Below are 21,855 nucleotides of genomic sequence, written 5' to 3'. Positions count from 1 at the left end.
CTATAAAAACACTAAAACCACACAACCACTAAAATCACTACCCTGAAACACACCCCAACCCGTCACCCACCCTAGCGAAACCAAGAAAAATGGGAAAAGTAGCGAAGAAAGCGTGCGACCGCAAGCGGCAGGTCCACTTCTCCCGTGAGGAACTCACCGTGCTAACAGAGACCCTCCAGGAGAATGCTGCCGTCGTCTTCTCCACGCAAATGACCAGAACGGCACTTGCAAACAAGAAGACCATATGGGCTCTGGTGGCACAGTGGGTAAGTGCGGTGGGGACCGCACCCCGCACCCCACAGCAATGCCGCAAGCGATGGGACGACCTGCGGATACGCGTCCGCAGCATACTCTCTGCCAACCGCAACATTGCCACAGCCACCGGGGGAGGTCCTGAATCACCCATCAAGTTGACCCCCTGGGAAGAAATCTGTGCCTCCACCATCGGAATGGAGAGCATAGAGGGAGTCGGAGGGATGGAGAAAGGAGTGCAGACATCCGAAGATTCAGGTAGGTGGGCCAGATAAAACAATGCCAAATCCACACAGTCCATCCATGTGAAGTACCATGCGTCCACATAGTGCAACAGAAACACATGTCCAGGAGAACGTCCACACACATCGGCCTGATAGCGCACGTTAAAACCCACAATAAATACATAAATAATTAAAAACCCCTAATACACGCACTACACGTGCAGCAGGCACACCCTAACTGCAGGCTGCCAAACAACTGCACCCTCACTCCACACATAAATTAAAGCACCTCCAAGGCCCCGACCCAAATCACCCTCAGGTACCACCCCAATGCATGTGATACAATGCCATTCCAATTTCCACAGACCCATCAATAACCCTCGCCCTCCTTTACTCCACCACAGGGTCCGATCCAAACGACGAGCTACAGGACACCCCTACCAGCACACCTGCAAAGAGGGCCACGACCAACGGCCAGAGACCCTCCACCTCAGCTGCACGCATCAAGACACGGCAGCAGCACAAATCAGGTGGCAGCACAGAGGAGGGAACATCAACAGGCACCCCAGCAGCCAGCATGCCCACAACACCACCACCACAGGTCCCCCCAACGGATGCCACAGAAGGCACTGCCTCTGGTGGCAGCAGCACCATAGGTGACACCCCATTGATGGCAGCATGCTCGGACACAGAAAACGGGGATGCCGAAGTCAGATCCATCCATGACCTGTCCCAATCCCCCTGTCTGTCCCATCCCGTACAACATGAGGATACCACGCAGGGGCACCCACAAGACGACGACTGGCCATCCCCCACAAGCCCTGTGGCAAGGCAACATGAGGACAACAGCCCCTCTGTGACACCCCCGCAAATGGCCATGGCCCAGCAGAGGCAACAGTCCCTCGACCAGTTGATCGAACAACAGCAGCAACTGGCCACACTCCTCAAGGACCATGCCGATGAATGTGGGGGCACTAAAGCAGACATAGAAACATCAACTGAGACACTTAGGGCAGAAATGGAGAGAGGTACAGAGACGCTAAGGGCACAAATGGAGAGTAGCACCGAGAGCCTGAGAGTCCAAATGGAGAGAAGCACCGAGAGCCTGAGGGGGGAACTGCATGCGACGTCCAAAGACGTATGTGCCGAACTTGCCGCAGTGCGCCGTGTGCTCACTGAGCTCTCGCAAACCCTTAGGGACATGCATGGACGTGAGCAGGCAGACACATCATCCGTTGCAAGTTCCGTCCAGGGCAGCCCCCAACGTAGATCTGGAAGGAACCTGCGCTCCACAGGCAGGGGTGCCCCTGATACCCGCAGAGGGGGCATGCAATAGCGACAGCCCACTGACAATGAGCATCTTTGGACACTGGTGTTCGGGGGGGAGGTAGGAGGGTGGAGGGGGTGTGTTGGGCTCACTTGGCTGGCGGGTCGATAGGGTGTTCAACATGATATCACATATGCCATAAAAAGTGCACGATCAACCAATGAGATGTGTGGACATTGATCTTTGTGTACTAGGCCATCATAGGCGTACAGTCCATATTGTGCATGTCCCAGACACACGCAGTGCCACGAGTCCCGTGTCCATGTATCAGCCACCAGGCGTGAGTGCTAGAAGCATACATCAATGAGATGCTGACGAATGTCACGGGCCTCCGGTGCCTCGCAGACTCCATGAGGTGCTGCCATATCCCCACCCTCATCATGACCATCATCAGGTGCTTGCAGTTCTGCGTCAGGGGGCATGGGCACATTTCTACGTACGCACATGTTGTGGAGCATGACACATGCCATCACCATCTTTGCAACCTTCTCATGGCGGTACAGGAGTGCCCCGCCAGACCTGCTGAGGCAGCGGAAACGGCCCTTCAGTAGGCCGAATGCCTGTTCTATGACTACACGGGTACGTGAGTGGGCATGGTTGTAGTCCTCCTCATGCTGGTCCCGTGGGTTCCGGACTGGTGTGAGGAGCCATCTCTTCAGTGGATATCCAGCATCACCTGTATGTGGACGAGAAACGTATGATGTGGAATGCCATTGATACGTACGCACCCCCCCCTCCCCCTTCCTGCCAGGTCATTGCCAATTCACATACCCCACATCATCATGCATGTAATGAGACTCACCGAGTAGCCAGGATCTGTTCCCTGCGTGTCGCTCCATGTAGCGTGGTATTGTAGAGTTCCTCAAGACCATAGAATCATGGGTTGATCCAGGGAATCGGGCACAACAATGTGTAATGATCCTGTTGGAGTCACACACCATTTGTACATTCAGGGAATGAAATTGTTTTCGGTTGCGGTACTGGGCCTCCATGGCATGTGGGACGACCAATTCAACATGGGTGCAGTCGATGGCACCAATGCAACCCGGTATGCCGGCAAGTGCATGGAATACCACTTTTGTGTTGGTAATTTCCTGCTCCGAGCGTGGTAGAGAGATGTAGTCGTCTGCGTGCTGCAGGAGGGCATCGAGCACTTGCAATAGTGTCCGTGAGAACAGTGGCTGAGAAATGCCATGCAACTGTCCGACTGTGTGCTGGTAGGTGCCTGTGGCCAGGAAGTGTAGTACAGACACCACCTTCAGTAGGGGTGGGATGGCGGTTGGGCTATCTATCATGCTGACAAGGTCAGCCTGTGTCATGTCCACAAAGGCGGCTATGGTGTCCCGGTCCAGACGGTAGAGGGTGTGGATCTGCTCATCAGTGAGGTTGAACGGATGTGCTCGGAGGCGTGGTATTGCGGGCTGCCTGCGTGGTGGTAGTGGCTGTGCTGGTGGGCCTTGCTGGCCCTGCCTTGGCCTCCTCCTCCTCCTCCTGCGTCTCCTCCGTGCGGCTGGTTGTAGTTGGTGTTCGTCTTCTTCTTGGAGTCGGAGCACTTGCAGTGCTATCAGGTCCCCCAGGGCCAACATCGCGAGTCCTGCCGGTAGCATTTCGGTGTGGTTGTGGGAGGAGACTGGCTGTGCAATTTATGTGTTTTCAGGCTGTATGGCCTCCACCTGTGGTGATTAATTCCACCTGTGCAAACTGCTCTCCCCTTTGGCCGAGCACGTCCCGCACACAACGCTGCAATTCGGGGAATGGTATCTTGCTATTGCAATCATGTATTTGTACCCGATGGCCGTGTAAGATTGGTTGATATGTTCATTCTGCTGTGGTCCCATTGTTTCCCACACTATCTGTGCAGTCACGAACAGACTTGTGAAGGGTCAGTGGAACGTAGTACTCGAGTAACGGTGGGCCCTCATGCATCACTGTACCGAGTTGCAACGACGGGCGGGGCGTCCCATTTGTGGGTGAAGGCAGTTGCCATTTTCACACACAGCCGCACTCGATGGAATAATTAGTGATTTCAAACGGCCACAGATGCCTTTTCGACGTGATGTTGCAAATGAGGAATTCGAAGGGCGGCGCTTTCGGTTTCCAGCTAGCGGCGAGGAGATGCCCACAGGTCTGACTGCAAATATAACGTTCTATTGTTCTATGTCCTTGAGACAGGGCCCATGGCGAGGGTGCAATGATTGATATGAATAGTTTGGGATGCGCAATAGCTACGTGGGCGATGAGGCCGGCCGTTCCCAAATACATGTTACTTCACAACACTGGAATTACGGGCTGGGGCACTGTGGATTTAGCAGGCTGCATAACGCACAGACTCAATGGATGTTTCTAATGTTATGTGAGTAATTATTCAGGCGTTTTGATCCCGGGATGAGGGAATGATGAATGGATGCATGGGCAGGTGATTTGATACAGAGTTTGCCATGTACAGGGCTTCTTGGGATCTATCCGCCTCCCCTACGCTATGTGATGCAGGGCTGCCATAGTGGGACCATCGTCTATCTGGCCTTGTTGAGCCCTCCCTGTCTCGAGGCGCCCTCAGACACTTGTGTCCATGCACGTTAACATTCCCATCTGATGGAATCTGTTTTGACAGACGCATGCACAGGTACACTCGTTTGTGATGGTGTTTGCACCTCGATATAGATGGTTATGAGTCGCAAGTGGTTTTGGGGTGGTGATGATCCTTTTGAGTGGGCTAGCATGCATATGGCTGTGGATTTCGTGTGATCATTGAAGTGAGTTGTTCGAATGTAGTTCTGATGGCCATTCTGTTCTTTTTCTTTTCTTTTGGTTGACAGGTATCTCCTCCCCTTTTGCCACTGCCATCTGTATGCCACTCCTGCAGATGGATTTTACTCCCGACACCTGCTGCTTCGTGTTAATCAGTGGAGCAGCATTACGATCTTATGGGACGATCGCCAATGGCCCACATGCCCTTACGCAGTACTGGTGGCTCGGAGCAACATTTCGGCCTTTCAGCTGGACTAGTGCCTCCCCATTGGGACGGCCCTGCGGTTCTGTGCGCTTCCATGTTGCCTTTACGTACGTGAATGTGGCTCTGTGTACCATGGGGGAACAGGGCGACACACAGGTAGTGGCTGGTCATTTCTTGCGGATGCAGCCCACAATGGTGATTAGTGTTTTGGAGTTCATGGCCTGATGGCTGTATGGGCTTGGTGACTTTGATGTGCATAAAATTTCGATTCTGATTTGGCCCGTGTAGCGTTTTTCTTTGCAAGTGATGTGGCATATGCCTATTTGGGGGGCGATGTATTGTGAGGAGATCTGCATTGGGTTCCAGCTTCGGGGTTTAGTTGCGTGGTACTGTGCTGGGCGCGTTTGCCTACGAAGCCCAGTGAGGTCAGGGATGGGGGCTGCCAATATGACTGTTTGAATGTTGTCATGCTCAGGGGCGGGGGATTGGGTTTTGTGTAACAGATGCCGGTCAGCCAGGTGGACTGGTGGAATGATGTGATTTTCGGAATATTGCTGGTCACAGGTGCCTGTGTTTGCGTGCGTTTCTTGGTGGGGGACTGTGGTCATGTCCATTGGGATGGCTTCTGTATTCGTGCCATCTGTGCCCTGCAGCTCCCATTGGCCCCTCTTGTGTTTCTTTTGTTCGTTGCCATGCATGGGTGACTTGTGCATTTCAATGGTTGCATTGTGGCTTCATTGCACCTACGGGGAGTTGTACTTTGTGGGCAGGGAGCGGTGTACAGGCACTCAGTGGGGCCGTTTACGGTTGATTCGCGATGCCGTACTTCTCGCCATGGCGGAATGGTACATTACGCCATGCCTGATGGCGTTAGGTACATGTCCGCTAGGGTCGGAATTGGCGTACCCTTGCGCCATGGTGGTGTTTGCGGTTTGGCATGGCGCGCGCGCGCGTGCTTGGTGCAGTTAGCGTTGGCGTTCACTACGGTGTCGCTAATGGCTTCGTACTTTGCGGTGACGGGTCATAGTCGCACCGAGCGCTATTCGATGGCGGTATTGCATTTCCGCCATCGTTTTTCGATTCCCGCCAGGGTCGTAATGAGGGCCAAAGTCTTTTGTACTGTCTTGTAGAATTTCTGCCCAAAACAAGGCTCAAAAGAAAAGGCCAGCCGGCCTCCTTCAACCATTGGATATTCCACCGGCACCATGGCACACCCTGTCAATGGACTTTATAACAGATCTGCCTCCTTGTGCTGGTTACAACACAATCCTTGTAATTGTGGACCTATTCTCCAAAATGGCCCACTTTATCCCTTTAAAGGGTTTGCCTTCAGCTTCCACCTTGGCCAAGGAATTCCTGGAGAATATAGTTTGCATACATGGTTTCCCTTCCATTTTAGTCTCGGATCGTGGAAGTCAATTTATCTCACATTTTTGGAAGAAGTGTTGCCAACTAGCACAAATAGATATGCGGTTATCCACCAGCCACCACCCCCAGACCGACGGACAAACCGAGAGAACCAATCAGACTCTCGAGCAATATCTTCGGTGCATGTTACACCAATCCGAGTTAAATTGGAAAGACATCCTTTGGATCGCAGAATATGCATACAACAATTCAGTGCATTCTGGAACCGGACAAACCCCATTTTATACTTTGTATGGTCACCATCCTCGGACCTCTGATCTAGATCCACCTCTGACCCTGGAAATGCCCGCAGTAAATCATCTGCATTCCACAATAACCCGAGCCTTCAAAGAAGCTGCAACTCATTTACAGCAAGCCAAGAAAAAGTATAAAGAAAACGCAGATTTGCACCGAAGTAAAACTCCTCCTTACCAAGTAGGAGACCAGGTATGGCTAGCAAATAAACATTTACCCCTCAAGGGCCCGCGAACCTTCAATCCCAGATTCATAGGACCTTATCCCAACAAAGCTATAATCAACCCAGTGGCCTTTAAACTGGATCTACCGTCCAACATGCATACTCATCCAGTTTTTCATGCATCACTTTTGAAGCCAGTACAACCTGGAACCCGATTGTCCAAGCCTCCAGAGCCAATTAAAATTGAAGGGGAATTAGAATTCGAAGTTAAAGACATTTTAGACTCCAAGGTGGTAAAGTCGAAACTCTTCTATCTTGTTGACTGGAAGGGATATGGACCTCAGGAGAGATCGTGGGAGCCTAGTAACCATGTCCACGCACCTCGATTAGTACAAAGGTTTCACCGGAGATTTCCGAACAAGCCCAAACCCCCGGAGGGAAGAACCTTGGGAGGGGCCTTGAGGGGGGGGTACTGTCATGATGCCTACCTCCAAGGAGCCAGGTCCGACCCAGCAACCCCAGAGGCAGGCATCATTTCCCCCAGGGGAGTGCCAGCGGGCCCAAGCTGGGGCCCTTTGGACGCAGTCCTGGTGCCTTAGGCACCAGGCTCATATTGGACCTCTGTCCTGGCGCCTTAGGCGCCAGGCTAATAAAGCTAGACATGTGTTCAAGTGTTTTAAAGTGCACTTACCTGATGCAGACCATGCTGCCACATCCAGGCCCTCTTGAGGCCTGAATAGGAACTACTTTGCCTGTGGGACTACTTTCCACCCGGGTGTGGTCGGGGAAGGATACATACCTGATCGGAGGAAGGATACACACTTGGAACTCTTCCAAAGCTATTTAAACCACACCCGATCAACAACTCACGCTTCGCGTTGTTCTGCTCCCCGCAGCTGGACGCTCACCGTGTCGACTCCTGCATCTGGACTTCAGCCACGCCTGTCAGCATCCTGGGTCACCTGCAAAGGGAGACAAGAGACCTACCAGCTAATCTGCACCACGGAGACATCACCGACGATCCTGAAAGGGAAGACATCATTTTTAAAAGCATTTTGTTACGATCGCTGCAGCGCTGCATTTCACTCACCTTTCCTGGGTTCCTCCATCTTCAGCAGCGATCATCCGGATAGACAGCCACTTCCCAGAGCCTAGAGAAAAAGACAAGAATAAGAGGTGAGAGAAGGAAGGGAATAGGAAAAGCTCAGTTTCCTTCTAAGACTTACCTGTTGGGTCATTCCCATTTCATTTTGAGTCTTGCTGCTTCCAAGCAGGATCCCGGCCCCTATGGGGAAAAAAGACAAAGACATTAGATGAGCGAATGCAAAAACATTACCTGAGCGCTCATCTAGGACTTACCAGATCTTTACTGGAACTGCACGTTTCACTTCGGGTCGGCGCCATAACTCCGGCATTCCGAACCCCGGCCCCTATGGGGAAAAGACATCAACATCAGTGCTTTGTTGCAAGAAGTCTCCAAAGTAATCTTCATTCATCACCTGAAAAAAGACAATGAACATTATTATTTAAAGCTTGAACTTTTGAACTTGCAACAGAACTTTTACAGCGCCTTACCAGTATAATCAAGCTTACCTGAACTCCCATCCACCCTCAATCCAGTGAAGTAACTGGGTTCAACGCGCCCCTGCGTCAGAAGCAGGATGGAGAGCTCGTCCTTTCAGACCCTAAGGTGAGACTTCACGGGGAATCGTGGAAGGGTATCGTGGAGGGTTGGAAGAGAGTGGGAGGCTTGAGCATAACTCAGTCAGTAGGTAATACTCCCTTTTCACGCACAGGGGAATATTCCTGCGAGCCGGAGAAGCCAGAGTAGAGGGCCCTTCCTGTCCATCTCCAGAGTCCTGCGCTTCACCATTGAAGAAGCATCAGCACTCGAAGCCAGACCTGCGCCTCCGTGGGAATCAAGTGAGCGTTACAGATGCGGGTACGTGTGTTGGAAGTGCAGAAAAATAGAATAACACCTGGGGGAGTATCACCATCTTTAACACGTTTATTCTGCCTAGCCACAATACAGACTAAGGGCCCCAATCAATCAGTTTACTCTTGATCACTTCTAGCAGGGGTGAATAATTTGCCTCGTAGAGCCCTTCCATTGATTTAGCTAATTTAATTCCTAAGTACATAATAGAGTTCTCGACCTATCTATATGGAGAGCCGCTTTTGCGCTGTTGCTCATCTTCCTTCGGGACTGTCAAATTTAGTACTTCAGATTTGTGTGCATTTATGTTTAGCCCTGCCACTTCCCCAACTTGTTGCATCTCTGTGTCTATTGCCATCAGGGAGGTCTCTGGGTTAGTGATTGAAAGTAACATGTCGTCAGCAAATGTGGCTATTTTGCGTTCCCTTTCCCCTGAATGTTAATCCAACTATTCCCTTACTAGCTCTTACCGAGGCCAAAAGGGGCTCTAAGTGTATCACATGAAGCAAGGGTGACAGTGGGCAGCCTTGTTTCGTGACCCTTTGAGCTGAGACCCGTTCCGTTGTTGGCCATTTATGGTTAGTCTGAGCAGCTTGTGTTGATAATTAGCTTTACGCTTAGCCAAAAACCTGTCCCCGAAGCCCATCCTTTTCATGGTTGCAAAAAGGAACCCCCACTCCACCCCGTCAAAAGCTTTCTCAGCATCCAAGGCCATGAGGAGAGCTGGTATTTCTTTCCTGTTGGCTTTTTCTATGAGATGTGCAATTCTTTTGATTTTATTGCCCGTCTGTCAGCCCTTTACAAAACCTGACTGGTCTGTTTGCACAATTTGTGGGAGGATAGGACTGAGTCTAGAGGCCAGTATCTTTGTATAAATCTTGGCATCTATCTTAATCAAGGCAATGGGTCGGTATGAACCACATTTTGTTAAGTCTTTACCCTTCTTCCCTGTGCTTCTTGTAAAATTCAGTGGTAAATTCGTCGGGTCCTCAGGTTTTATTAGGGGGCAGCACTTTTATTGCCCTCCAGATTTCCTCGCTAGTTATGTCCAGTTCAAAGGATTCCTTCTCATGTTGGGTTATGCCTGGGAGGTTAATGTCCTCTAAGTATCCCACCTGTGCTTGAGGCGTTCAGTTGTCTGAACTATAGAGTTTGATGTATTATCTAACAAACTCTCTTTTGATATCCAACTTGGTAGTGCTGGTTTTGTCCCCTCCGATTTTTATTTTTGTTTTTGCCTTCTCCTCTCTCCTCAACAACCTGGCCAGTAGCCTATGTTATTTATTTGCTTTCATATAATACTTCTATTTAAGGGATAGAAAGGTGTGCTCTGCAACTCTCGTCGGTATTAGGTCTAATTGACCCCTTATTGGCCTATATTCTCTCCTTGTTCCCCCCTTTGCCCCCGGTCCCACCCGGCTGATTATCTCTTTAAGCCTTCCCTCTAAGTTCACTTCCTCTCATCTATTTTCCCTGTCTCTCCGAGCTTTGATGGGTATGATTTTCCCCCTCATGGCTGCCTTAAACGCCTCCCACCTTATTTGCAGGCTTGTGTCCCCCTCCTTATTGGCTTCAAAAAAAGCCCCTTTCCCTTCCGTGACCTCCTGTGTCAGTTTCTTATCTTTGAATTGGAAAGCTCGGTATCGCCATTTCCATAGACCTGAGGGAGCCTGGTATCTTTTCAATGTTACTTTTATGAGGGCATGATCTGACTGAGCCATTGTTCCCACGCTTACTTACCTAATGCTACCGAGAAGGCCTCTGCTTTCTCTCTCCCTCTCCCCTGCTGAACAGCCAATTATTCCTCACTGATACTGCACTGATTCTGCAACTGGACCACTCTTAACGGCCTCGGTCCTGGGCCCAGCCACTCTCCACTTGCACTGATGCCCTGGAACCCCTCTGCACTGCGGGACTGTCTCTGTATCCCTACAGCACCCCCCCCCTTTTCCAGCACTTGTTCTGCACTTACCTTGCACTTGCCACCAGTTGGCCCTATTTATTTATTACTTTACGCCACTTACCTTTACTGCACTTCCCCCCCCTCCCCTTCCCCTTGCACTTTTCCCCATCCCCCACCCTTGCACTTGCGCGATCTGAATGACACCTGGCCTAGTAGGATCGTTGTCTGTTTCCCCTTGTTTCCTCCCCTCCCTGCCTCGTCGCGCCTTGAAACACCTGTGTATAGGCGCGTTACAAATGCCATATCATATCATATCATATCCAGAATCCCACACATAATCGATTCTGAGGTGTGTATGGTAGATGTGAGAATAGAAAGTATATCACTCCTTGTCACCCTCTATCTTCCTCCATACATTCACATGGGCTAGATTTCTCTGTGAGCTCCCCCGAGGGTTTCCCTAGTGTGGTTAGGCACTTCTAGCTTCTGTCCCTTGCCAGGTCCCATGCAATGTTGAAGTCCCCTGTTAGGATAATGGGGGCCTTTGTGAATGTTTCTAATCTGTGCAGAGCCTTTTGGTTGAATGCATCTTGTCCTTAGTTGGGAGCGTGTATCGTGGCTACCGGATAGCTCTCTCTCCTCTCCCTTTCAGGGCTATGGCTAGGTATCTCCCCATGTCATCTTTATCGGTTTCCATGGGAATAAGGTGTCATTTCTCAGGACAAGGAGCACCCCTCCTTTCTTGCTCTCATGTGTGGAGTGATGGGTACGGTTGAAGCCCCAAAACCTTATCCTGCCTCTATCACAGGGATGAATGTAGGTTTCCTGAAAAGCAATAATGTCTGGACATTCCCTCTTCAGAAATCTTTTGATTGTTTTCCTTTTAATCTGCAAATTAAACCTATTGACATTAAGGGAAAGAAATATGAGTTTGTTTTCTCTAGCCATTGTCCCCTGGGTGTGTACTTGCTTGTTGTCTCCCGACGGACCTATGTCCGGACCCCCCTGCTCCCCTGCCCCTGTTAACCCGCTCCATCCTTCCAACAGCTCCCAACCCATCCCAAGTACCCTCCCTGACCCTCCCTTATCTGGGTGGATTCAACAGGCCTCTAACACCCCTCGAATAGGTGTCTCGAGTATTGAACCCCACTCTTCTCCCAGACCAGATCCCTGCAGGTTTCCCCGAACCTATCCAAGAATGCCTCCACCCTCACTCCTCCGAGACCATCGCTATAAAATCTGTGATTGCTTTCCCTCCCCAGGCTCAATATGTTTGTGTGCAATTATGGCCTTTAAGCTGGTGATGCATTCGCTGGTTTTGCAGGCCCTGTTTCCTTAGCTTGCTCCTTTCCTGCAGTGGGTCCTTTAGTTTTGGGTGTTAACCAACTCGCTTTGCTCGTTTTGGTTTCACTGTCGACCATTCCCATGGTTTACGAATGCTTTGGTGACCATCCTCGGCCCGCCCTGTAGGTTGGTCTTCTTCTTCTATCCCAAGAAGTCTTATCCCCTCTTCATAGGAAGTAATTCTGAGTTGCTTGCCCTGCCACCCAAAGATTAAGTCAAATGGGAATGTCCATCTATAGCACACATCTTTGCTTCTTAAAACTGATAGAATCTGGGCCATTCTTCTCCTCTTGCTGCGGGTCGACTGAGCTTATTCTTGGACAAGATGAATTTCTGCTCCATTGTAGGTTATCTGCTTCAATTTTCTTGTCTTGTGCAGTATCCTCTCTTTCATTGTATAATCGTGAAGGGCAGCCAAGACATCTCGCCCCTGGATCTTGCCTGCGGGGTCCAATCCTGTGAATTCTATCAAATTTTATAACTGGGGAGTCTTCCACTTCAAGGAGGTCTATAAAAATTCTTCTGACCACTGTGCCATGTTGCTTGTCCTGGACCTCCTCAGCAAGACATTTCAGTTGGATTTTGGATCTCCTGGATATGTTTTCCAGATCCTCGGCCTGGAGTTCAAGGTTGTAGGTCGCCGTTGCCATGCTCTCCAGCAGGGTGTTGGGTCTCATTGCATCTTCCGTCAGCTAATGGATTGCCCTTTCATTAATGTCCACCTTTTCCTCCATTTTATTTATGTCCTGTTTTATTTGTTGTAGCCCCTGTGCTAAATCCTCATGTAAAATGTCCATCTGTTTTTGCACTCTGTTCGCAATCTTGTTGCCAAAGTCATTAAACGACTGTCTTAACAGCGTTTATGTCACTGGTTGTTCTTGCTGCTTATGCAGATGTCCCCCATTCAACCCCGGTTGACCCTCTCCTGTTCGTGGATCCCCGAAGGAGTTAGCCTCTCTAGTCCAGATCTTTGGGAGTGCACCTTCCTGGGATTTCTTGGCTCCCTTTAGTGGGGTCAAAGGTTCCTTACCTATGGACTTCGACATGACTGTGTGAGGCATGCAGGCTTGCTTCTCTGGTTCCTTTCTTGGACCTCAACAGATATGTATCACGTTGGGTTCAGGGGTTCTGCCTCTGGATAGATCTTGACCTTACCTCGGTCCTCGCCTGATCCCCTTCTCAATGGTGGCACTAGGTCCTTTTCTCCACCCTGCCAAATGGGTATTTCAGTCCTCTATGCTTTCTTCTGCAGGTCCGGGGGGATTCCACTGGGTGGTACAAGTGGTCAGGACAATAATAATGTGTGTTTTAGAGGTTCCCTCTCTGCAGTAGGGGAGTACCATGCCTCCTGGCACTCCTTCCTCATTCTATCTCATAGAGTTTCTTGCTGGGGGCCCCCTGGCTCTGCTGGGTTGCTTGCTCCTCTGGATTGGTGCCCCGGGGTCCCGGCAGGGGAGTATTGGGAGAGTACTTCCCATAGTGATTGCTATTTCTAATTTTGGGAATACCCCCGTGGGCTTAGTGTCCGTTTCTCTGCCTCCCCACAGGTGCTGTTTGGTCCCTCCATTCTGTGGACATGGGATCAGCTAAATTGTTACTCCCACAGGCCAGCCACAGTGTTAATACTGGTGGGGGCAAGGAGGGAAGACGACTGTGGCAATGGCCCTCCTAGCTGTGCTGCTCCACAGGGGGTTTGCTTCCACTCTTTGTAGAGGTCAGGTGGGGCGCTTGGCCTGAGCGTGCCTCCCCAGGAACCCATCCAGCCTCATGCGTGGTACCTTTCTCCCTCCTCTCCTGTCTCTTCTCACCTTCTTTAGCCCAGATCGGGCAGTGATCCCTCCGAGGCTTGGATCTTGTGCTGTTGGAAGGCTGTTGTCAGGGCCGGAAAAAGCGCCTCCATCACTCCTCCTCTCTGCACAGGGGCCACCTCTGAGTAGGACACCCTCCTGCGGCTGACTTTGGTGCTGCTTCACAATAGGGGCACGTGGTGCCCTCGAGCCGCCTGGGGATAATGGTCGCCTCTGCACCCATCGACCTTCTTCTACTGCAGGTGCTGGTTCATGGTGGCGGGTCTGTAGGATCCGCTGCTGTTGTTGCCACTGCTTGCTCACTGCGTTACTCTGTGCGGGCCTCGTCCTTTTTTCGAAACGTTCCTCCAGTCCATGACGGGGTGCCAGGACCATTGTTAGTTCTGTCTTGTAGTGCCCTCACGCCCTCGGGTTCATGGACTCGCTATATAAATGTATTAAAGTAAAGTAAAAGTAAAGGACGCTGGACCAGAACCTCCTCAGTCAGCTCCTTTCACTCGAAGGATGTGGATCTATCCACACCAGCAACCTCCACCGCTCAATGCGGCACCTGGGGAGGGCGTTATAAGCCACTACTTTGGCTCTGTGGATCCTAGGGTTCAGTAGTGCATTGCTTGTGGTGCACTTCGCCCGGCAGCCCTCTTGGAATGAACTTTGGCGTCTTTGGCAAATCTGCACCAAACTTTTCACAAAGAAAAAGGAAAGCCAAAAGTGAAGTTATTTGTAAACATTTGTAAAGTTCAGTGTGGTTGGGGGAAAAGTTATAGGGGGCTCACAGAACTAGCATTTTACATGAAAATTGCCTTATGAAGATTTTGCTCTCACCTGCAGCAACATCTTTGGGTTGGATTCACACCAAACATGTGTGAGAAGGTCGAGTTGAGTCAAAATTGGAATCTCACTTAGTTTGGCGTGCGTCTATACCGTGATTCAAATAAATAACATCAAAAGGTTAATCAAAAAGGGCAAAAAGATGTCAGAGATTGTCTCAGGACCCAACTGATAAGATTTCAGGAAAGAGATAGGCAGATGCAAGGCTTAAACCTGAGGGCCAGACCACCATCTTTAATTCAGATCCTGTGCTGAAACAACAATTGAAATACCCAAATCTCATCCTCCAGGGTATGCCGTGACACTGCAGAGGCCAAGGGCATGCCTTCGAGGGGTGGAATATGTTCTCTTCATGGAATAGAAACAGCACAATCAGGAGCATGCAGACCTGGAGATGTTTCTGCTGACCGAAGGGTATGAGACTGCGCACATCTTTGCATTCCCTGACAAGCTTAAAGTGACATTGAACCAAAAAAGGCTTATAACTGTGCCCCCATAAATGGAATTCAATGAAACCTTCTAAGATACATATACAGCTTAATTTATATATTTATGGAATCTTCTGTGAGGTTCTGTACAGAGGAAAAGCTACAATGGGTATCAAAACTGTTTTCACTTTTTACTTTTCCCCATGTACAAAACTGGATGAAACTTTCCAAAACAACTTTCTCAGCCCTCTCTGATTATTGTTGAAACATACAGGAGGTATACATTATAGGAGCAAGTCAAAGTGTAACATTTTTCAAACAATTTCACAAAAAGTTTTTTTGCAGAAACATAGCTCAAGAAACGCCAAACGGATTAATAGTGGATCAAAGGTTAGTGGGTATGTTCACTGTGCTCATTGTGCTCCGCCCAGACCATGGCTTGTGGGCCCTGTGTGTGCACAGTGTACACTGGATATGGCAAGAGGCAGTGGCCAGTAGGTATCGTTGGTGTGATTTTAGTTCCCAGGACTTGATCAATGGACATTCTTTGGGCACCGTGTTTTCAAGGCAATTACACAGGCCATGCTGAGTGAGCAAGGTGGGTATGTTCCTTTGCATCAAAACCTCAAGTGCAATATTCACTGTGATACTGGACATTGGCGACCACTGTGCAAGAAAAATCTCTTGCATAGTGGATACCATGGATATGTTCGCTGTGCTTGGAGCACAGTGCAGACTGCATATTTCAGCTACCTATGTTTGAGGAATGTTTGTGTGCTTAGAGTCCCTGAGACATGGCCAAAGGGCATGATCTGACACAGTATCCACTTAGCATGACCACAGGCCACCAGACCGGTGACTGCTACACACTGTCTACTTAAATTAATTTTAAAAAAAAACATTTAGTTAAAATGACAGTGTGGTTGCGACACACAATGTAAAAACCACAAATATTCATGACTTATTTTTAGAAAAGCAACAATAACTCATCAGTGCCATGCATTGCTTGTGAAGGCACGTCACTACAGAGATTTGACGTAAGCTTTTGGTGGCCCGACCCCATGCTTTCCTTTTTTATTTGAATGTTGCTTTAATTTTCTCTCAGCACTGCGTGTGCACAAAAAGCCCCATCCCATCTTCCCTATGACCCACTTTCTGCATCTCAGCCATCCTCCCGCCACCCACCTCCTCTGATTGGCCCGGTAGATGAGCCTTTTGCACAGCAAAGGGCTATGCCTGCTCTACTGTTTGCCAGCCACTTCTCTCCACCGATTTTTGAGGTAAGGTAGCAGACTTTGGTGTCGCGACCCCTTGGTTTCCTTTTTCTTTTGGATTTTCCTTTAACTTTTCTGAGGAATGGTAACTGTTTGGATGTTTGTTTTTAGACAAAGATACCCCTTCCCTATAGGGAATTCTGAGGTTGACAAGGAAAAAAGTGTACCCGATTACATTGACTATAGTTTTTATTCACAGTGGTAGTGAGTTTTGATAATTTAGAATGTTAACAAAATCAACCTGTGTTATTTAGCTATTGGGGAACTAATTCAATTATTGTTTATCAAAATATACAAGGGTCTACTTCCATATCCTTCTCCCATTAACTGGGGGGAAGGTATTAAAACAAACTAATCCCCATACTTGGTTCTGTTGGACAAACTACTTACTTTGGATTTCTGAGTTTGGTGCTTAGGAAAGACATCAGTGTTTCAGGAGCCTCTCATCAGAACACAGAAAGTTCTGCTCAAGCATTTCAGTCATGGATAGCCACCAGCATGCATCCCTCTATTTTGATCTTCTTGCAAAGATCCAAGCCTCTTTAGTCTTTCTCAATTGCTGTTTCCCAGGCAATGATGAATCTCCATCCAGCTTTCAATAGTTCTACTCAAATAACTTAAGACAGCTGTCCTGGTAAGGTTAAATTCAGCAACCCTCTTTCAGTAGTCACCCAAATGATGTGTAGGCAGTTCTCCCCTCTCTGGCTTGTGCAGCCACTTTTTAACTTCAAAGCCAAACCTCTGAAGTATTGAAATTAGGAGGTGTGAACTTATAGACCTGAATTTTAATTGGACCCCAATGGTCCTCTACACCCCCAAGGCCCAGCCCATCTCTCTGGATAGGCATGTGGCATATATTAAATTATGGGAGAGATTAATCCACCACTGGAGTTTTCATTTTACACTTTTACATTTTTTACCTACAAAGTCACACATGACAAATACATTTATTTTACAAATAAACATAACAACATATATAGTTTATGATTCCTCTAATCATGTAGCTAACTCCTATCTCAGCACAAATAAGAAAAGTCTATATCACCAAACTTTATACCCAGTTACATGATTCCCGACGCTACTACATCCCCAACATTCGGCCTTGTGACAGTTTCTGGAGAGTGAGAAATACAGTTTAGGTTGTAACTCTTGTCCTCAAGGTCGAATTTTGATGGAAGTTGTGGCAACAAAACGGCCTTGGGATAAGCTTTAAAATGATACATGTCTCAATATAAACATATGGCAACATAATTACATTCAGATGATTCTGACCTTCAAAGAGCACCCTAAGTTTCATTTCTTGTTCGTGGTTTCATTTTCCCTTAGGGCATCTGCTCTAGTCTCTGCTTCTCCATTGTTGATTTTATCCTGGTGTAAAGCCATCAGCCTTTCTTCTCCCAAGGCGAATGGGTGATTTGTGTCTTATCTCAGAGAAAAGGCCTCCAAAAAACGCCTTCCGGGTCACTTAAGCATTCTGAATAGAAACTGAGCTTTTCTCAGGAAATATAAACTTACAATTATGCCTCTATAAGCAGAAACCTATATTTGTGAAGGTTAATCTGTGTTTGCAAATGTCAAGCATTCCATGTGGAATAAGCCTTTAATTTTTCTTGCCTTTATCAGTGATGTGCAAGGCCCAATCAGTATATGGATTTCTTTTGATTTGAAACAGCATTATTATATGTGGCAGATGCAAATGAAATACTGCCTTTTCAGTTTAGCATTCAACATGTACCTATCCAGTTCCCTTCCACAGCCGGGTTTCATTGTTCACATATTCCTTGCTTAAACTGCAGAAGTACACACATATGAATTCACTCTGCACATTAGCAGTGTTGACATTGGTGATGCTCGCTTTTCAGTCTACGAGTGTGCCTTCCCATTAAAAGACAGTATTTTATGCTTAACATGGACTTTCAGTTCATTTTATCCTGGGGCTGCCGTTGAACCCCACAGATCTTCCCCGCCTGGCTCTTTTATCATGATTACTGCTAGGAAAGAGAAGGGTAGAGTGGTTTCTTTTCTCACAATTCTAATGTTTCAATGAAGCATGCCCTTCTTGTTTTCCTTCCTCAGGGAATGGGTACTCTGATCTCCACCTCCTTGGTTTTGTGTTCCGGGGGTATGGTCACAGTTCCCCTCCCTCTTTTTTTCCTTGGTTCCTTTCCAGGGTGCCTGGGATCCACACCAGATTCCAGTGCTTTCGCTCCTCAAGTTGGAAGGAAGGATGTTATTCATTCTAAACAAATGAGTAAAACGAGTTGTTGAGTAATTTAGGTTTAAAACTGCATTCCCTGCATAATATTACACAGAATTTGATAGACAACATTGAAAAGAAATCGAAACATCAATGAATATCATTCAAGAGATATTTATCACATTTCACCTTGGGAATTGCAAGACCATCTTCTTTAACATATTAATTTAACTACTCACCTGTTATATATTTTAGCTTTCATCCTGGGTTTTGATCTTACCTTCATTCCTCAGATGGTTCCTAGGCTCTAACTTCATTGGGCTCCTCAATCAGTCATAATGCTTGTCTGGTACGACACCCTTTTAACTGATTTATATGGTCCCATTTCTCTTCTGTCTTTTTCTCCTTTTCGGATGCAAATCTTATAGGCCACAGGTGATATTTTGTCTACAATTTCAAAACTACCACAAAATGTCCATTCCTTGGTCTGACTCCTCTGAAAATTGTATACAGGAAAACCCTGTCACAAACCTTGTACTAGCTTTTTGTGTAATAGTAGGATTATATTCCTTCATCTAACTACTTTCAGTTGCGCTGTATATACGCAAAAGCGTGCTGGAGTTGTTCCTTAGGTTCTGAATGTACTCATGAGCAGTGCACATGTTAATCAGCACCTGCTCCTGAGTTCCATAGAGCAGATGCTGAGGTAACACCATTTTTCATCCGAGCATAAGCTCAGATTCAGACTTTTTAGTTGGAGAAGATACTCTAGACCTAATAACCAACAGGACACGCAGTAAACAAATGTCCTAACTGTGCTCATAGTCTGCACAAACTTCTTCAGGGTGCTCACAATTATCTTGTTGTATCGCTCAACCCCTCTGCTCTAGGCTGGCTGGTAGGCAATGTGGATTTGTCTTTTTATCCCCAGAATTTCCCACATCTTTGTCATCACTTGAATGGTAAATTGACTTCCTCAACCAGACTCTATCCTTTGTGGGAGTTCAAAACAAGACAAGATGTGGTTGACCATTAGCACAGCAGCTGTCTCCATCTTACATTTCGGGGCCGGAAGACATTCAACCCACTTTGTAAACATGCATGTTACAGTCAACATGTACTTGTTTCCTATAGAGAAGCGAATCACTGTCCTGATGAAATCGACTTGCAAATCTGACCAAGGCGGTGTCATTCCCCTTTTCTGTAGGGGAGCCAGAAGGGCATGTCCTTATGCAGAAAGATGTTGAACTCATTGTCAGAGTTTATGTATTTAAAGGGGGCTCAGGCCTATGTGCATTGCTGCCCCCAAAGGTAAAGGCAAGCTTGTATTGGTCCATGCTACTAACAGGTATCGTCCCGTAACCATTTGTCAAGTCAATGGCTGTGTACACTTTGGACCCTTTGATCTGTGCCAGCTGTTGATTCATGTAGGGAAGTGGCCATCTTGGCATGTGGACACATTTGTTTTACTCCCTCAGGTCGGCACAAAGTGTCCATTGCCGTTAGGCTCAGTATCCACCGAAACTTCTGCATCATCTATGACCCTTATCACACCTTCTCTACTTTCATCCCCAAAACTAGAACAGCACCATGCCTCAACCTCCTAAATATTAGGAAAATCAGGCACCTCCTTCCTTTCCACATGCCAAGCAACTCTTAAACACCATTGTCTTCCCTTAACTGGACTACTGTGCCAGCTTCCTCTTTTGTCTCCCCAACTATACTTTCAGTCCTCTCAACAAGATCATTAACTTTGCTACCAGGACTCTCTTCAGACCCCCTCACTTCACACCTACTTCCTCATGTCGTCACCAGGCTGGATGGCTGATGATACAAAACTGGGCCCGATTTAATTGTCTTCTCCTGGTTCACAAATCTATCCATGGTAAGGCACCACTGTATCTATACTCCTCTGTCCAATTTTTATAAGCATTCTCGTAATCTCTGCTTTGCCTCCTCAGCTACCCTCATGGCTCTACGCCTTCCTTATGCTTCCTCTCACGTCTGCTCTTTTTTCACTTCTTGCTGCACTTGCATGGAATTCTCTTGCCCGAATATACGTGAATCAGTCCACATGGATTTGTTCAAAACCAAACTAAAAGCCTACCTCCTTGCCTCTTAGTTGCCCTCTTAACCTACCGCTCATCTGCCTGTTAGCTAACATTGTTCTCCCGCCTCTAACTCTCACTTCCTCTGCCTCCAATCTAGCACCGGCTACCTGCACTTATGTCCAATGTTGGTTGTCCTTAATCTATACATGTCCTCTAATGTATTGTCCCCAGTGAGTGTTTCCCTCCACAACCTGGTCACAATGTCCATCAAACACACCCCATTGTAAGAAACACACTGCTACCCATCAAATCTGATTTCTCATATATTATACATTATTTGGTGATCAAAAGAGCATTGTTCCTCCTATATATTGTAGGGTCGGCTTCCTCGTGAGCTGATCCTGAGGTCTTGTGAGCCCTGCAAGAGTCAAGGTCTGCACAGGTGGAACGCGCCAGGGAGATGGTTAGAAGGAGACAGAGGGGATGGTGCCTGTAGACTCCCATGAAATATCCATATATTTTAATATAGCGGTAAATCAATAAAAAAAACATAAGGAAGTAACCTTTATCATTACTTTATCCGTGTTGGCTAAGTCATTACAAACTGACGAGTGGCTCGGCCGGGGGAGCCCTGCGATGTTGCGACAGACCCCAGGAGCAGGTTCTCCATGTGCGGGCTTGATGCTGAACCTGACTCTTCCCAATGAGCGCTGTCATTCGTTAATGTTAATTATTACATTCACAGTGTGATACATTGTTTTTCTGGGCCAGTAACAGCAGAACATGCATGCGCACGTCTCTCAGCCCCAGGCTGGCATTAGAGGAAAGGACATACTTGCACACACTAGGGTGGCCTTCACAATTATCTTTTTTGTCCCAGTACCAGGCTACACTGCAGAAGAGCTTATACTTGCAAGGTTGCTTTCCATTGAAAATTGCTTGGATTTTGTTCACAAGATAAATTCACTTCACAAGTACAACTCTTAAGCAGTCAAAGAACAGTCAAGTAGAAATAAAGAATACGAGCAGACAAAGTGCATATGAGGAAGATTAAAGTATATTACTCACCACTTCCCCTATGCAAACAAATACTTTGGCGTACAGGAGACATGGCTCTCCACAGTGATCCGCCACTTCCTTTCTTTATACCTGAAGTTGGGGAACCAGCTGTACCATAGAAAAAGGTGGATTAAATATTTTTAACATTTCGCCAATGTGGCGTGTGGTGGAAATTATACTGTGGAGAGTTGAAAGTCAGTTCTTTTATATTGTTTGGGTCCAGCAGGGCAGAAACAATTTGAAGATTTGCCAGATCTCTGAGCAGAGGAAAGTGCAGATCTGAATGAGAATGAAAAGTATGTCAAAAAAATTTAAAAGCACTATGAAAAAAAGTTAAGGGCTATCTTAGAACACGACAAATGTGGGAAATGCACTCAGGAAGAGGGGGAGAGTGTAGAACAGTATATTACGGCACTAAGGAAATTTTCAAGGACATGTAGGTT

This window comes from Ambystoma mexicanum, chromosome 6p, assembly GCF_040938575.1.
Source record: "Ambystoma mexicanum isolate Mex_15411 chromosome 6p, UKY_AmexF1_1, whole genome shotgun sequence".
Classification (NCBI taxonomy): domain Eukaryota; kingdom Metazoa; phylum Chordata; class Amphibia; order Caudata; family Ambystomatidae; genus Ambystoma; species Ambystoma mexicanum.
This window is presented reverse-complemented; position numbering follows the sequence as displayed.